We start from the raw sequence: 17,332 nt of genomic DNA, 5'->3' as shown, positions 1-17,332 counted from the left end.
TTTTCCTTTGTCAGTCATGCAGCTTGTACTCAGGGCCTGGGCACTGTCCCTTAGCTCTTTTGCTCAAGGCTAGTGCTCTACTATGGTAATAACCTGTGAGTGAGAAAATCCACGGAGGCATGGTTAAAGATGTTTTATTGGTTGGTCTGCAGTCCTGTCCTGGGTTACTTCAGAACTAGGAGTAGCTGCAACCTCCAAGGAGGCAAGTTTTTTTTTTGTTTTTTTTTTTTTTCCTTTTTCCTCCTTCCCACAGGCCTCTCTGATCTCTGAGGCCCTCTCTGATCTCCGCAGGCCTCTCCAACCTCCACGGGCCTCTCCCATTCTCTGCAGACCTCCTTGCCTCTCTGCAGGCCTCTCAGCTCTAGGCTGGCCTCTCAAGCTCTTTACTGGTCCAGCTTTCTGCAGGACACTTCTGGTTTTCTGGTGGTTAATTGGAGGTAAGTGTCTCACAGACTTTCCTGCCTGGGGTGGCTTTGAACCACGACAATCCTCAGATCCCACCCTCCTTAGTCACTAGGTTTTTAGGTATGAGCTACCAGTGCCTGGCTTTTCTTTTTCTTTTTTTTCTATTTGTCAGTTGTGGGGCTTGAACTCTGGGCTTGGGTGCTATCCCTCAGTTCTTCAGCTCAAGACGAGTGCTCTAATGCTTAACCCTCAGCTCCATTTCTGGTTTTCTAGGGGTTTATTGGAGATAAGAGTCTCACGGACTTTGCTGCCCAGGCTGGATTTGCCATGATCCTCAGATCTCAGCCTTCTGAGTAGCTAGGATTATGGGCGTGAGCCACCAGCACCCAGCTCGGGCTTTTCTTTTTTCTTTTCTTTTTTTTTTTTTTGCCAGTCCTGGGGCTTGAACTCAGGGCCTGGGCACTGTCCCTGAGCTTCTTTTGCTCAAGGCTAGCACTCTACCACTTGAGCCACAGTGCCACTTTCGGCTTTTTGTGTATGTGGTACTGAGAAATCGAACCCGGAGCTTCATGCATGCCAGGCAAGCACTCTACTACTGAGCCACCTTCCCAGCCCATCTTTATTTTTCTTCATTTCTTCTCTTTTCTTTTTTCTTCTTGAGACAGGGTCTTCTATATAACTCCTGCTGGCCTTTAAATTGAGATCCTCCAGCCTTTATCCTCCCAAATACTGAAATAAGAAGCTTTTGCCACCATACCTGACTGATTTATCTTCTTTCTAAAAGGTAAATTAAACTGAGATTTCAGTCTCCTCCACAATAACATCATCTTCAACAATGTCACACTGACTGCAGTGATAACTTCATTTGGATGTCACCTGCCAAAAGTAACTGATGGAGGGAACTGGCCTTGCTCTATATTGTCCTGGTAGGCCTAACACCCTGCACATAAGTGAGCTCACTAAGTATCTCTTGGGTATTACAAGTCACACACTCTACAATATTGCATGTACTCAGATATGCCAGCAGGACGTTTCTATACCCAAGAGTGCTACTGTTCCCTGCTTTTGCTTGTGCTTTTTAGCAGCTGAGCACTGATGGCTCATGCCTGTTATCCTAGCTACTACACAGAAGGCTGAGATCTGGAAGATTGTGGTATAAAGCCAGCCTGGGCAGAAAAGTTGAGATTCCATCCCCAAAATAAGCAGCAAAAGCAGGGCTGAAGGTGTGGTCAAATTGTACTCAATGCCCTCAGTTTCAGTCCCATTATTGGGGGAAAAAACCCCAACAACTTCAAATGCTTTTTGGTGACTACAAAATAGGCAATGAGTAGAAGTATAATGAATACACACACACACAACACACTCACACACACACACACATAAAGATCTTGGTATTTAAGAAAGTGACTCTTACTGACATGTCTCAGCAAACGTAGGTTTAAAATAGAATTTAAATATTTACAGAATTAATGTTATTTTTAGGAGCCAGGTCCAGCTTATACTATCTATGCAACAACTTGTAGGCAAGATTAATTCACTTGTGAATAAGCCAGATGTTTTCACGTGAATGGCATCTGTCAAGCCACATATAAAACCAGTTTATACACAAGCCTCGTTTTTCAGTGGTTTCATGCTTTCTGCTAAGCCTCACCCCCAGTTCTGATTTGTGTGTGTGTGTGTGTGTTTGTGTGTGTGTGTGTGTGTGTGTGCGCATGCGCGCGTGTGCCCATTCTGGAGCTTGAACTCAGGGTACTGTCCCTGAGAGGTGTTTGCTCAAATCCAGCATTATATCACTTGAGCCACAGTTCTATTTTTGGGCTTTTGGTGGCTAATTAGATAAGAGTCTCATGGGCTTTCCTTCCCAGGCTGGCTTTGAGCCGAGATCCTTAGATCTCAGCCTCCTGAGTAGCTAGAGTTACAGGTGTGAGCCACCAGTGCCTGGCTAGCTCTGATTTTTATGATTACTTTTGATGGTCTTGTTTCCTTCCCGAGCAAGCACCTGGGCTACAATCTGCCTGTGTTATGATTCTCATTATAGTTAGAGCAAGCAGCTCACACCTCTGGGCCCAGCTTTCACTAGAAAAGGGATGGGATCTCTCTCACAAACTTTTCTGCCATGCTGGTCTCCAACTCAAGATCCTCCCACACTAGCCACTTGGCCTCCTGAGCGCTGAGCTTTCAAGTATATACCACCACTCCTAGCCCAAATATTTTTGTAATCAATATTCTTGATCAGTTGAGTCAAATGGCTTTAAACCCCAAGCTTCTAAAGGGCCAACTGTAATCAGTTTTGTCCTTCTTTTAAGTTGGACAACTTAACAGAGGAGGCTGAAATGAATCCTTTATCAAGGGTTGGATAATGATGGATCCTACCACTCTAGAGCTGGAATAGCAGGTAGTTCTTAAGGGCCTCAGCAATTGGACTTAAAGTAGAAGTAGAAGATAAGGAAAAGTATTACCATGGGCGAATGCCAGATGTGTGACCACTGGACTGGGCTCTTTTTTTTTTTTTTTTTTTTTAAATTAAGATTTTTATTGTGAAAATACTGTACAAAGGGGTTACAGTTACATGAGCAAGGTAATGAGTACATTTCTTATCCAACATTGTTGCCTCCTCCTTTGTTTTTTCCCTACCATCCCTTTCCTCCCACCTCAGCTACACCTCCCCTTCCCTCCCTCCCCCACCCCCCTGTACTGGGCTCTTGACTTTGATGAATGTCTTATGGAGTCAACTAGCCAGGGAAGTTGGTATGGTTCACTCTGCAGCTGAGGCAGCTGGGGGTGTGGCTTAGAGGGCAGAGACTGCAGCAGAGGTTTCCAGTTGGTGTGCAGAAGAGGTGATAGAGGCTGAGCTCCTGGCACCTCAGCACTAGTAGTACCAGAATGGGACTCCACCCCGTACCTGCAGGTACTCTGGAAACGGGACAGACTCTCAGTGAGCTCCAATCCAAAAGCAGACATTACTTCTCTCCCCTCTCATGTTCCCAGCTCTGGAGATGAGGGAAAGATTGGCAGGAGAGATTCAGAAACTTATTCATAGCCCAAAGCAGAGATTCTGGAGGTGGAAACTAATCAGAATGAAGGCTGAGGCTGAGGGAATAAATGCACCTCCCAGGAATATTTGGGAAAAACATTCTTCCTTTCAGATAAGAAAGCATAAGGCCTCTGATGGTACTTGTATATGGCTACAGGGGTGTACTTGTGTATGGATACAGGAAGAGGCCATCCTAACGCCACAGAGCTGGCCATCCAACAAGGAGGGAAAGTTGCCAGACTGTCCTCAGTGAACTGTGGCAGAACTAGAGATTTATGATGCACATTTTAATAGTCTTTTGATTTGATGATTGGAGCTCCCTTTCTTTTCATCTGCTTGCTAAGTAATTTGGTGTCTGCACAAGGCCCAAATGCTGTAGCCAGACTTCTAGAGAGTCTATGGCTGCATATGTCTGGAGAAAGCTTAAGTAACTTGATTGCCTTTCAGTTGTAGGCATTGATTTTTTTTAACTGCACTTATGGTTTTAAAAAAAATCCAAAAATAGCACAGATTGTACTATTAGTTCAATGGGCAACTTTGGATATAACCTTCCATCTAAAAGGGACAGTTAATAAATAGGCTAATATATTGGAAGCTTCTAGTTTCAATACAAGATTTCCATTGATAGGACTTGAATACAGTTGCTTCTTGTGCTGAATCCCAGGGGAAAGTGACATCTCCACAAGGTTCTGGAAGGAATTCTGTCCACTCAGGATAAGCAAGAGTTCTGTGATCTGTGACTTGCTGGTTTTCTCTCTCTCACTAGGGACCTTTGTTCCTCCCTAACCGGGCCTTCCTAACCCACTTGTTTTGGAGTGAAAGAAGGCTTTTTTTTTTTTTGGGTCTGGTCATGGGGCCTGAACTCTGGGCCTGGGCGCTGTCCCTCAGCTCTTCAGCTCAAGGCTAGCGCTCTACCACTTGAGCCACAGCACCGCTTCTGGCTTTTTTTTTTGCTTATGTGGTGCTGAGGAATTGAACCCAGGGCCTCAGGCATGCAAGGCAAGCGCTCTACCACTGAGCCACCTTCCCAGCCCCAGAAGGCATTTTCTTGAGAGACTGACAATCCCTCTTGTTTATATAGTGCTTTCTTGTCTTTAGCATTACAGAGAACATAAAGAATATTCTAGACTGATTCTGCTTGTATAAATGAAGAATGGAGGCCTAGCCAAGTCCAGTGATTACACAGAAAGTTACAAGAGGCAGAGCCTATGATTGTAAACCCAGGTCCTCACCAGTATGCCAGACTAATTTACTTAGGGATAGAGGAGCCAGGCTCTACTTGGTCCACAGAGAGAAGCTCTTATTAAGTTTATCCAGGTGTGAATTCTCTATGTCTATACTACTATCTCTGTAAATAGGACTGGGCGAGGAGAAAGGAGGCACCCCCCTGAGAGTGGGAGGACAACTATGGCTCCTGCAGGCTCTCCTCAGGCTGAGCTTAGCGCTCTGGAGAGGTGTCCCCTTCCCCATTTTGCATCCAATTTGGAAACTGGGTCAAGAAACCAAAGCTAATGGAATCAACACAAATTACATTAGTTCTTGTCTTTCCTTGTCCTAAGTGGTCCAGCTTAAATGTTTGGAAAAGGAGATGCCAGGGAGACAAGCTATTAAAAATTAAAAAGAATATAATTATGACTGAACAACCTGACTCTTTGAGGTGACCCTGAGATGGGAGTAGACATAGGTGCTGATGGGAAAGTGCTAAACACAGATTTTCATTCAAGACCATTGCCATATAAAGAAGAAACCTCAATAGAGGACCAGGTTCAATCCAGATTACAGTGTGGGCAAGTAGAAATTTATAGTCAAGGGGGTAGGCTGAGGTTGTTGGGTGGAAATTACTAAGAGGCAAAAAAAAAAAAAAAAAAAAAAAAATCAAGGGTAGAAGAGATTTGGGTTAAACTGACCCAGCATGATTCTTCCTGAAGATGAGCAGGAGTGATCAGACCTCCCCTGGGGCTGCTGGAGTATGACGAACCCATCAGACATGGAGGGTGATCGGACATGAGGGTTGGGGAGTCTGGTTGAACCAATTTGGCAGGGTTCTTGCTCAAACCTAGTTTTAAAATGCACATAGATTGGCCTAAGGGGAAGGTATTGAAGTTTGATGAAGCCAACACCAAGTCTGGAAAAAAGAATACAAGGACTGGAAGCCACTAGTTTATTGTTGTTGTTACTATTATGTAATTCTACAAAGGGCTTACCATTTAATAAAGCAGTTTATGAATGTAATGCATCTTGATCAATGTCACCTTTTCGTCATTCTCACCCATTCCTACCAACCCACACTTTCCCTCACTTTTCTTAATTTTGTAGGGTATACATTGAATTCTTGACTGTATTCTCCCTTACTTCTTCTCTTCATTTGTCTACCCCCCTCCTCTTAAATTTACCCCCACACTTTTCAAGTATCTACTGCTTGGTGTTTATTTGTTTTGTTGTTGTTGTTTTGCTTGAACTCAGGGCCTGAGCCCTGTTCCTGAGCTTTTTTTGCTTAAGGCTAGCATTCTACCACTTGAGCCACAGCGCCACTTCCGGCTTTTTTCTTTTTGCTTATGTGGTGCTGAGGAATCGAACTCAGGGCCTCAGGCATGCAAGGCAAGCACTCTTCCACTGAGCCATCTTCCCAGCCCATTTGTATAGACTTTTTATACCACCCAACATACTTACTTACAGGTTTAGAAGCTAATTCTAGCTTTCACACATGAGGGAAAAAATTAAACCGTTGTCTCTCTGGGTTTAACTTATTCCACTTAACATAATTTTTTCTAGGCCTTTCTATTTCTTTATACATGATACAATATTCTTTATAATGGATGAGTAAAATTTCACTGTGTATATGTACTACATTTTCTTGATCCATTTGTCCATTGAGGGGTATCTGGGTTGATTCTATATCTTGGCTATGGTGAATAGCACTACAATGAACATTGTTGTGCTGGTGGCTTTTCTGTATCCTGGTTTATAATCTTTTGGATAAATGCCCAGGAATTGCTGGATCACAGGGTAGTTCTATGTTTAATTTTTTTGAGAAACCTCCATACTGATTTCCAGAGTGGTTGAACAAGCTTCCCACCAACAGTTCAATAGGGTTCCATTTTGGCCACATTCTTGACAGTGTCTGTTATTGTTTGTTTTCTTGATAATGGCCATCCTAACTGGGGTGAGGTGTAATCTCAGTATTTTGATTTGCATTTCCTTTATGGCCAAAGATGTTGAGCATTTCTTCCTGTGTCTATCGGCCATTTTTACTTCTTTTTCTGAAAAGTCTCCCTGTAGGTTATTAGTGAAAGGCTTCCCCAAGAAAATCACTTGGACACATAGTCACATACAAAGGAAAAGGAGTTTGTAATGTCAGAAACCTGATAGGGTACCTTTCAGAGAGTAGCTGCTGGGCAGGGCTGGAAGCACAATTTTATAGGGATGGATTCATGCGGAACATGAGAGAGGGACACTGCATTGTGGAAAGGGTTAATATTTACAGTTGGAGCTGCACAAACAAGAAATAGGGGAAATTGCACTAGGGGAAGGCCTACCATTTGAAATCACAGCTACCTGTGTCACCTGTTTTCACGGAAAGGCTTATGTCATCTTATTTTAGGGAAAGACAGTTTTGTTTTTGCCAAAGGTTTAAGGTGGCAGACTGGGTAAGAAGATGGAGGAGGAAAGGCTAACAATTGGCCCATTTATTGAGTTGTTGGCTTAATTTTTTGTTGTTGTTGGTCCTGGGGCTTGAACTCAGGGCCTGAGTGCTGTCCCTGAGCTCTTTTGCTAGTGCTCTATCACTTTGAGCCACAGCTCAACTTCTGGTTTGGGGATGGTTAATTGAAGATAAGAGTCTCATGAACTTTTCTGCCCAGGCTGGCTTTAAACTGTGATCCTCAGGTATCAGCCTCCTGAGTAGCAAGGATTACAGGTGTGAGCCACCAGTTCCTGGCTGAGGATTTGATTTTTTTAAGCTCTTTGTACATTCTAGATATTAGGCCATTGCCTGTTGTAGGCTGTTGTAGGCTGTCTTTTTATCTTGTTGGCTATGTCCTTTTGCTGTGCAGAAACTTTTAGTCTGATGCAGTCCATTTATTAAGTCTTTCTTTGATTTGCTGTGCATCTGGATCTTTATTCAGAAAGTTCCTGCCAGGGCCAAGAAATCGTAATGTTTCTCCCACTCCTTTCTGTATTAGTTTCATGTCTTAACATTGAAGGCTTTGATCGATTTTGAATTGATGCTGGTGCAAGGTGCTAGACATGGATCCAGTTTCAGTTTTCTGCATGTGGATATCCAGTTTCCCCAGCACCATTTGTTGAAGAGGCTGTTTTTCTTCAAATCTAGATTTTTGAGGTAGCCCCTAGTTTTGACCAATCCAAACATATAGGCCACAGGACTGTCACTGGTTACTCCAGTATACCCTAAGGAAGAGAAAACATATACAGCCATCTGTGAATTAGTTCCAATAGGGTTTTCAGAACATTTACTGTGGTGGTTGTTCATGTTGGTGGTGTGGTACTAGTGGTGGTGGTGGTGGGTTATCTAGCCTTGAATGATGTTTTCTGGCCTCATCTCTGTGAGTTATCAGTCTAGCAAAGAGATAAGAATGTATGAGCTGGAAATGAGGCAGAGCCCAAGGTTAGAGCAGCACTGTCAGCTTAGCAGGTATGACCAACAATTAGGATTGCCTCCTGGGGCAGGGCAGCTGTGACTCCGTTGTATCTGCAGCAGCCTGAGGCTTGGCTCTGCTGTGGTGCAAATTTCCATTTCTGTAGCAAATACTTGGCCTGAGATAATCCTCTTATAAAGAGAACAGGTTTATTTTGGCTTCTGCTTTTAGAGGTTTCAGTCTATGATTACTTGGCCTCAATGCCTTTGGATCTATGGAAAGGAAGCACATCATGGTGGAAGTATGTGGTGGGAGAAGCTCATTAACCTTGTAGCTGGATATGAGAAGAAGAGAGGAGAGAAAGAAAGAGAGAGAGAGACAGAGAGAGACAGAGACAGAGAGAGTGATCTATGTGATCAAAAAGTTATGTTGCTCAGGCTGGACTGGAACTTTCTATTATTCCAGTCTAGCCTGGAATTTGTCATCTTCTTGCCTCATCCTCCTGAGTGCTGATATTACAAGAGTGCTCTACTGTGCTTATTTCTGTGCCCTCTTAATAGTACCACAGTCCGAGGGCAAGGCTTTATTTAACACATGGTCTGTGGGGGCTGTTTCAGAGCCAACTGTCATAGATTCTGGATTCATTCTTCTCTCTAAAGAGCTTTCAAGGTTCGTGAAGACACTCACTTGGTGTTCAGGGGTCAGTAGGCTTTATCCCACACCCCTTCCATGCTTAAAATCCAAGAGTTTGCTTCAAGTTTATATTTTCAGAGCTAGTTGTCAGTGTATCAGGTCTGACAGCTGAAGATTAATTGGAAATCAATGACAATAGTTCCCATCCTTGGAAGTGTGGTTTTAGAAACTATCACCTATAAATTATCATTGCCTACAGCACCCAAAGCCTCTTTAATAAGAAAAGCACTTGGGGCTGGGAAGGTGGCTCAGTGGTAGAGCACTTGCCTTGCATGCATGAGGCCCTTGGTTCGATTCCTCAGCACCACATAAGCAGAAAAAGAAAAAAGCCAGAAGTGGTGCTGTGGCTCAAGTGGTAGAGTGCTTGCCTTGAGCTGAATAGCTGAGGGACAGCGCCCAGGCCCAGAGTTCAGGCCCCACGACCGGACCCAAAAAAATAAAAATAAAAAATAAGAAAAGCACTTGACACTTACTGCTCACTGACTGATTATATGACAGGAGCTATGTATGTATTGCTTCATTTAATTCCCCTAAAGTCCTTGTGAGTATAGACTAAGTAAATTAGCTTTACCATAATCTGTGTTATATACTTTTATATTAAAAATGAAAGTAATGCTCTTCCATATAACTCTTATTAGGGGAAAGAATTCATCAGAATAGCCTAAAGAAGCCATTGGCTAAATGTCCCTTCCTACATTCCTATCCCCCAGGGGGGAGGAAGAACAGCTCCAAGATCAGAGGGTTCTGTAGAGGGTTAAGTGAGACAATGCAGTACAGTTCTTGCACAATTAATTGTTACTGGTTATTCAGATTTAGGAGGAAAGATAACTAATTTTGTCTAAGTGATCAAAACATATATTTAAACAAGTGTGTATGAATATGCCTGCGATGCAAATTTGCAAACATGTATTTTATTAAAAGATGTGGCTTCTGGGGTGATGTGACAAAACCAAGCAAGCAGAGAGTGAGGTACGAGATTGCATTGGGGGTTTCTTTGTTGAGATAGAGTAAGAAAAAAAAAAAGAATAAGCCAGCAAAAGAACAACAACAAAAATACAGGGATCAATTTTAAAAGACACAGATCAGACTTCAAACACATTTGACGTCTGTTATGGGGCCTTTCCTCTGGGGTCTGCCTCAGATATCATTCTCTTTTGTGGCTGTTTTGATGAAAATATTTTCTTGAAAGTCCTTCTAAATTCCCTGGCCTAGAAGAGTCCTTTCTAGCCTTTAGAAAAAGGTTTCTACCTTCTTGATAGGTAAAGGTAGCCCTTGAAGACAGGGGACCTAAATTGGCCCATTTCAAGTTTATCAATTCAATTGAGAATCTCCTCATTGAACTGAAAAGAGGTAGGAAGGGTGGAGCTGCAGACAAGTTGGGAAGGCTGGCGGAAGGGATGCCTGCCAGACCCTCTATCTAAGGCCCTCTCCCGCCCCAGGGTACTTTGTAAGGCTAAGGAATCTTGGCAATATATTTATTTTTTTGTTTCTTGCAGAGATTAAAACTAACCTAACCAGCCTTAAAAAGGTTCAGTTACACCTTATTGCCTGTCTTCAAATCTGACACTCAGAGATACAGTCAGAAAGTTAGGATGTGACAGGGTGTGTGTGTGTGTGTGTGTGTGTGTGTGTGTGTGTGTATAGATAAACACAAGTCTCCCCTAAACCACATCCATTTCAACACAGTCCTCTGGAAATCATCATTATTAGTTATGCCTGTGGAGCTAGACAGACTAGAATTCATATCCTAGCCACTCCCCACCCATCATATGGATTATGTGTGCCTATGTGTACATGCCTGTGTGCAGGCAGGTGCTGGTACTAGAGCTAAAATCAGGTCTGTCACTCTTTATCTCTTGAGCCACACTGCTTCCATCTTTTTTTTTTTTTTTTGGTTGGTTGTGGGGCCTGAACTCTGGGCCTGGGCACTGTCCTTCAGCTCTTCAGCTCAAGGCTAGTGCTTTACCACTTGAGCCACAGTGCCACTTCCAGCTTTTTCTGCTTATGTGGTGCTGAGGAATTGAACCCAGGGCCTCATGCATGCAAGGCAAGCACTCTACCACTGAGCCATCTTCCCAGCCCCTGCTTCCAGCTTTTTGCTGGTTATTTGGAGATGGGTTTTTCTGCCCAGAGAGAGCCTCAAACCTCAATCCTCAGATTTTAGCCTCCTGAGGTAAGCTAGAAGGATTACAGGAGTGAGCCACTAGGGCCCTGGGCTTCATGACTTTAGTAAATGTGGAGACTAAATGAGAAGATCTTATAATGATCCCTTCTCTGCCAAGAGTGTTATGTTCAAAATGAGTACATTTTTTTTGACCAGTGTCCCCCCCCCTTGTTTTCTCCAAGTTTCCCCTCTCCTGAGTCCACTCTTCCCCAAGTTATTTAGTTCATTTCCAACATAGTGTCTAGTGAGTATCACTGCTGAGTTAGTTTGCCTTTTATCCTGAGATTTCTATGCTTCTTCTTTCCCTCCATAAATCAGATAAACTTAGATATAAAAGAAAAGGCACAGAAATCAAAATCAGTCACAAAAGGGAAAAAAAGAGAAAGGAAAAAAAAAAGTCACAAACAGTAAAATTAAAAAAAAAACACAAACAACCCTTGTTTCCATTTCCATGAATGCCAAGAAATGGAAAATAAGGGTTTTATATGAATACAGGTGATACTATGCAGTGTAGCTACTAGTAACTAACAGAAGGGCAGCCTATACCCCATGGATTCTTTATCTATGAAAATTTCCACTTACTGTCTTGTACCTCCCATAATCATGAGTAATTGGAACGGTGGAAAGTGAATTTGAGGATGAGAGACTACGGTGAGTTCTTTTTTGTAAATATTCAAAGAAGTGAAATTTAGGATTTAAAGGAATGGAAAATAATTCTTTGTTTTGAATGTCTATACCTGGAGAGTGAGTGCCTTTTATTTTTCATGTGGCACATGCATTGAATTGTCCTAACTCAGAATTATCTCGTTGCTGGACACAGGTGGCTCAAACCTATAACTCTAGCTACTCAGGAAGCTGAGATCTGAGGATTGCAGTTTGAAGCCAGCCTGGACACCAAAGTCCCTGTGAGACGCTTATCTCTGATTAACCACTTAAAACAAAGCAGAAGTGGAACTGTGGCTCAAAGTGGCAGAGCACTAGCTTTCACAGTGCCAATGCCCTGAGTTCAAGCACTACGACTACCACCGCCACTAACAAGAAAAGGAATTATCTCTTGTTAAAAGTTAAAATATAGGGGCTGGGAAGGTGGCTCAGTGGTAGAGTGCTTGCCTCGCATGCATGAGGCCCTGGATTTGATTCCTCAGCACCAGAAAAAGCTGGAAGTGGTGCTGTGGCTCAAGTGGTAGAGCGCTAGCCTTGAGCTGAAGAGCTGAGGGACAGCATCTAGGCCCAGAGTTCAAGTCCCACTTCCACCACCACCACCAACAACAACAAAAAAGTTAAAATATAGCCAGCTATAGTGGCACACATCTGTAATCCATGCTACTCCAAAGGTTGAGGCAAAAAGACTAGATTTAAAGATAACCTAGGTAATGTAGTAAGACCCATCTCAAAATCAAGCAAAGTTCTGCAGTTTATGTGGTCTTAGTAAATATTTGCAGGAACATTTAGGTTGGGGCCTTGATATTTAGGAATAGGATATTCCTAAAACTATTGCTGTGGCATAGGTGCCAAGAAAAATTGGCTGTGTGGGATTGTGGGAGCTTTGTGATCCACTCTTGTGGAAGGGGAACGCAGAATCAGGCATACTCTGTGTGTGTGTGTGTGTGTGTGTGTGTGTGTGCCTGTACTGAGACTTGAACTCGTGGACTCACACTCTTGCTTAGCTTTTTTGCTCAAGGCTTACCATTTGAGCCACAGCACCCCTTCCAGCTTTTTGGTGGTTCACTGGGGATAAAGTCTCACAGACTTTTCTGCTCCTTTGATCCTCAGATCTCAGCCTCTTGAGTAGCTGGGATTACAGGTGTGAGCCACTAGTGCCCAACCATTTATTTTTGTTGGTTGTGGAGTTCGAACTCAGGTCCTGGGTGCTGTCCCTGTGCTCTTTTGCTCAAGGCTAATGCTTTGACACTTTGAACCACAGCTCTACTTCCAGCTTTTTACCAGTTCATTGGAGATAAGAATTTCACAGCCTTTTCTGCTCCCTTGATCCCCAACTCTTAGCCTCCTGAGTAACTAAGATTACAGATGTGAGCCACCAGCACCTAGCCTCCCCAACATATTTAAAGAAATGAGAATCAAGTTCTAGTTGTAAAAAGTTATCTTGAGAGTCAGCCTGGGGTGAAGGTCTCCGTAGAACTCTTTTCTGAGAAGCTCATGCTTAATACTCTGGATTGGTGTAAATATCCTCCCATCTCCCACCCCCTCCCCTTTTCCGGCCCAGACTAGTTGGAGGAAGAAGTCTACAAAGCAGATTATTTTTAGCCTTTGAGGCAGGCTGATTCACCCCTCCCTTCACCCCTGCCTTTGAAATTTGGAGTCCTTTTTGTTCCCCAGCTCTGCCAGAATTCTCCTGGGAGTTGTCCTTGAGCAAGGCTTGCTCAAAGCTGCTTGGAGCAGCAGGATGTCCGGCCTGAGGGTCAGGAGCATGGAGGTGGTGCTGACCTGCCAGATGGAAGGGTTTGAAGGAAGTTAAGTGGGGGTGCTTCAGGCTGTCATAATTTCACTGTCAGCCCGTTTGTTCATCCCAACATCAGGATGTAGGCAGCATCCTGGAGAATGAATCAGCCTGTGCTATTTCCAAGGAAGGGCTGATTACTCAGGTAAACACAAATACTCTTTCTAGGGTACAAAAAGGTCTCGTACCACAGTTTTGGTTACTTAAGAAAGGAGAGCCAGGAGCTGCTGGCTCACATCTGTAATCCTAGCTACTCAGCAGGCTGAGATCTGAGGATCAGTGGTTCAGAGTCTGCCCAGGTGGAAAAGTCTATGAGATTCTCATCTCTAGTTAGCCAGCGAAAGGCCAGAATTGAGCCAGCTGCTGGAAGTTCATGCCTGTAATCCTAGCTACTCAGGAGGCTGAGATCTGGGGATTGAAGTTCAAAGCCGGCCCAATCAGGAAAGTCCATGAGACTCTATCTCAAATTAAGCACCCCCAAACCAGAAGTGGCGCTGTGGCTCAAAGTGGTAGAGCTCTAACTTTGAGCAGAAGAGCTCAGGGACAGTGCTCAGGCCCTGAGTTCAAGCCCCATGACCGACAAAAAAAAAAAGCACCAGAATTGGATCTGTGACTTAAGTGGTAAAGCACTAACCTTGAGAGAAAAGCTAAGGGACAGCACCCCACCCAAACCTTGAAGCCCCAGTTTGGGCACAAAGAAAAGGGGGTGGGGTGGGGAATGGATCTTTAAAAAATTATAAAAATTTCTTCTGTTTGAAATATATGAAAAAGTACAGATTCCCCTAGAACCCATGAGTATGGACTCTTTACACTCTCTTCACACTCCACTTTAGTTCTATGGACATAAGGAATAAAATACTGCAACTGTTTCTCTTCCCTTGTGCTTTCTCTCCATTTGCCTGCCTCATTCCTGGGGCTCTGTGTCTTTCTGTTCTCTCACAAGCAGTTTCAGAGCAGCAAAAGAAACAGAAACTTGTCAAGTGGCTTTTCCCATTAAACACATTCGTCTTCAGGTCAGCAGTGACATTGTCTGGGCCACCAGCAGCAGCAGTTCCCACATCCTTCCCCAGGACAGTCTGAGGTTGTGGGTCCTAGGAGAGGTCTGAGCCCCAGGGCCAACAGCTGTCTGCATGTGGACAGCTTCTGTTGTCTTGTTCAGGGTCTGGGAAGGACTTGTGTGTGACTCTCCCTAGGGACCCAGCATTCCTGGCACAGACTGTGGCATGGAGGAAGTACTTCTGAACTGCTTCTTGAATGTCTTTTGCTAATGAATGAATGAACAGTCACTTCCAGTCTATAACACACATGTGATTAGTGCCTGGTTTTCCTGGTTTATTCTGGTTTTCTTTTTGCTTGTTCCTTTTTTTTTTTTTTTTGGAGACAGGGTCTTCCTAGGGAGTCTAATCTCACTTAGTATTTGTGATCCTCCTACCTCATCCTTCTGAGTGCTGAGATTACAGGCATGTGCTACCAATAGCTCATTTCCTGTCCCTGTTGTCTTTTCTAGAATGCCCTACAAATGGATCATATAAATCTTTTTTTTTTTGGTCCTGAGGCTTGAACTCTAGGCCTGGGCACTGCCCCTCAGCTCTTCAGCTCAAGGCTAGTGCTCTACCACTTGAGCAACAGCACTACTTCTGGTTTTCTGAGTGGTTTATTGGAGTTAAGAGTCTCACCGACTTTCTTGCCCAGGCTGGCTTTGAACCGTGATCTTCAGATCTCAGCCTCTTGAGTAGGTAGGATTACAGGCATGAGCCACCACGCCTAGCTCATATAACCTTTTGTGATTTGTTTCCTTCACTTAGTATAATACGTTTGAAGTTGTGCATAGTGGCATATGCCTGAAATGTCAGCATCTGGAAAACTGAAGAGAATAGAGAGTTTGAGGGTAGCTTGGACAAAGTATTTGACATTAATTCTCAAATTATTTTGGAGAAATATTGGGTTATTATGCTATTGTTGGTTTATCCAATCATCACTTTTATACAGGACTTAGGCAGGGAGTTCAGAAACCTGACGATGTAAAATGATGGTTTAGGTATTTCTAAAGTATCACCTCCCAGATTGCTTGTTTGTTTGTTTGTTTGCCAGTCCTGGGGCTTGAACTCAAGGCCTGGGCACTGTCCTTGAGCCTCTCTGTGCTCAAGGCAAGTGCTCTACTGCTTGAGCCACAGCGCCACTTTCAGCCTTTTCTATTTATGTGGTACTAAGGAATCAAACCCAGGGATTCATGCATGCTAAGCAAGCACTCTACCACTAAGCCACATTCCTAGCCCCCCAGACTGTTGACATTAATGGAATGACTTGTCATCTATATAGCAGGGCCTTGCTGACTGCAGGCCCTATGGAAAATGACAGTCCCAATCTGACCATTCAAGGCCAACACACACCCCAACCCCACATAAAGGAGGGTTTGCTGACACATAACTCAGTCTCCAGAAGTCAATGATACATGAATTCAGTTTTCTGGGACTCACAACCCTATGTCTGAAGATCCCACTAAGAACTTGAGGATGTGAGGCGGGCACTGGTGTCTCACATCTGTAATCCTTGGGACTTGGGAGGCTGAGATCTGAGAAGCCAGTCCAGTCAGATAAATCTGAGAGTGTTACCTCCAATTAACCAGCAAAAAGCCGAAACAGAGCTGTGGTTCAACTGGTAGAAAAAGCTGTGTGAGAGCATGAGGTCAAGCCCCAGTACGTATGATAAACAGCAACAAAAATTACGTTCTATGGAGCTGTGCGGACATGACTGGAAATCACTGCGTGGCGCCAGCTGAGGAGCCTGTGGTGGAGGCTGCAGCAGCCGAGGTGACTATGGAGGAAACAGAAGACAGCAGATTTTTTTTTTAAGTATTGCCTATGTACAACAAAAGCAATTTTAGCCAATTTCATGCAGTCTCTGTGTGCACAGCTTTGAACTGGACCCCTCAGTTCAGCTACCCACACGGGAGTACTCATCTGAGCCGATCATTGTAACAGAACATCCTCCTGCGCTACCTGCGTCAGCAATGGGACAAAAACAACACTGCCAAGAAGAGAGACCAGGGACAGGTAGATGGGGAGGGGGAGATCGTGCAACCCCCACCTCCCAAAGGTGGCTTGGCCTGACTGCCCCAGACATGCACGAGGACACCTAGTATTCCCACTTCCCCCAGGTTCCTCCCAGGCCAGCTCCTGTCACCTACCCACCCACCGTCAGCATATAAGCACCCTGCCCCTCTCCCATTGCCTCCACACCTTGTGGTCCACACCGTGTTCCACCTCATGGGAGCTGATGCATTTATTTTCCTTGAGTTTTTATTTATGCTGTAACATGTATCAAGCAGTGGTTAAAGGGGACATTAGAAGTGTGATGTCAGTAGATACTTTGCCAAAATACAACATTGGTCTTTACCCTCCCCTTTCCCAAGTCCCCCATCCTGAGGAGTGTATTCTTGTGGGTCCAGGGCCAGGATTCCTGCTGTAGCTAGGTGGCAGGGTGGCCTGGTCTCCCTTGACAGCTGAGCGGCCTTTTCCCTCACACCAGACCGGTGTAACCTCAGACTCCACCTACTCTTGAGGTCCTCCAAGATCTATTCCATACCCAGGCCTCACTGAGAGGCAGGGAAGAAGCTGGCCCTTCTAGATCTTTCTCTTAAGTTATTTATCATGGAATAGTGCATGCTCCATGTCCACTCCAATAAAGGATATTTCCTACTAAAAAAAATTACACTCTTCAAAAAATAATAATTGTTTTGTCCTAGTCTTCCCTCTGTGTGTATGTGTGTGTGTGTGTGTGCACGCGCACATGTGCGTGCGTGCACACCCAGATCTGGGACTTGAACTCAGGGCCTGGGCACTGTCCTTGAGTTTTTTTGCTCAAGTCTAGTGCCTTGCCAGTTGAATTACAGCTCCCATTCTGACTTTTAGGGGTGGTTAATTGGAAACGATCTTCATGGACTTTCCTGCCCAGGTTGGCTTTCAACCACAGTCCTCAGATCT

General features: G+C 44.2%; 1 pseudogene; it reads left to right on the top strand.

Annotated features, from left to right (window-relative positions):
- Window positions 1–16,029: 16,029 nt before the first annotated feature.
- LOC122117456 lies at window positions 16,030–16,816 on the top strand (annotated as a pseudogene).
- The last annotated feature ends 516 nt before the right edge of the window (window positions 16,817–17,332 follow it).

This window comes from Dipodomys spectabilis, unplaced genomic scaffold, assembly GCF_019054845.1.
Source record: "Dipodomys spectabilis isolate Male_0828 unplaced genomic scaffold, ASM1905484v1 ptg000141l, whole genome shotgun sequence".
NCBI classification, from domain to species: Eukaryota; Metazoa; Chordata; class Mammalia; order Rodentia; family Heteromyidae; genus Dipodomys; species Dipodomys spectabilis.
The sequence above is the reverse complement of the archived record's forward strand: the minus strand, read 5'-3'. Positions and strand labels throughout refer to the sequence as shown.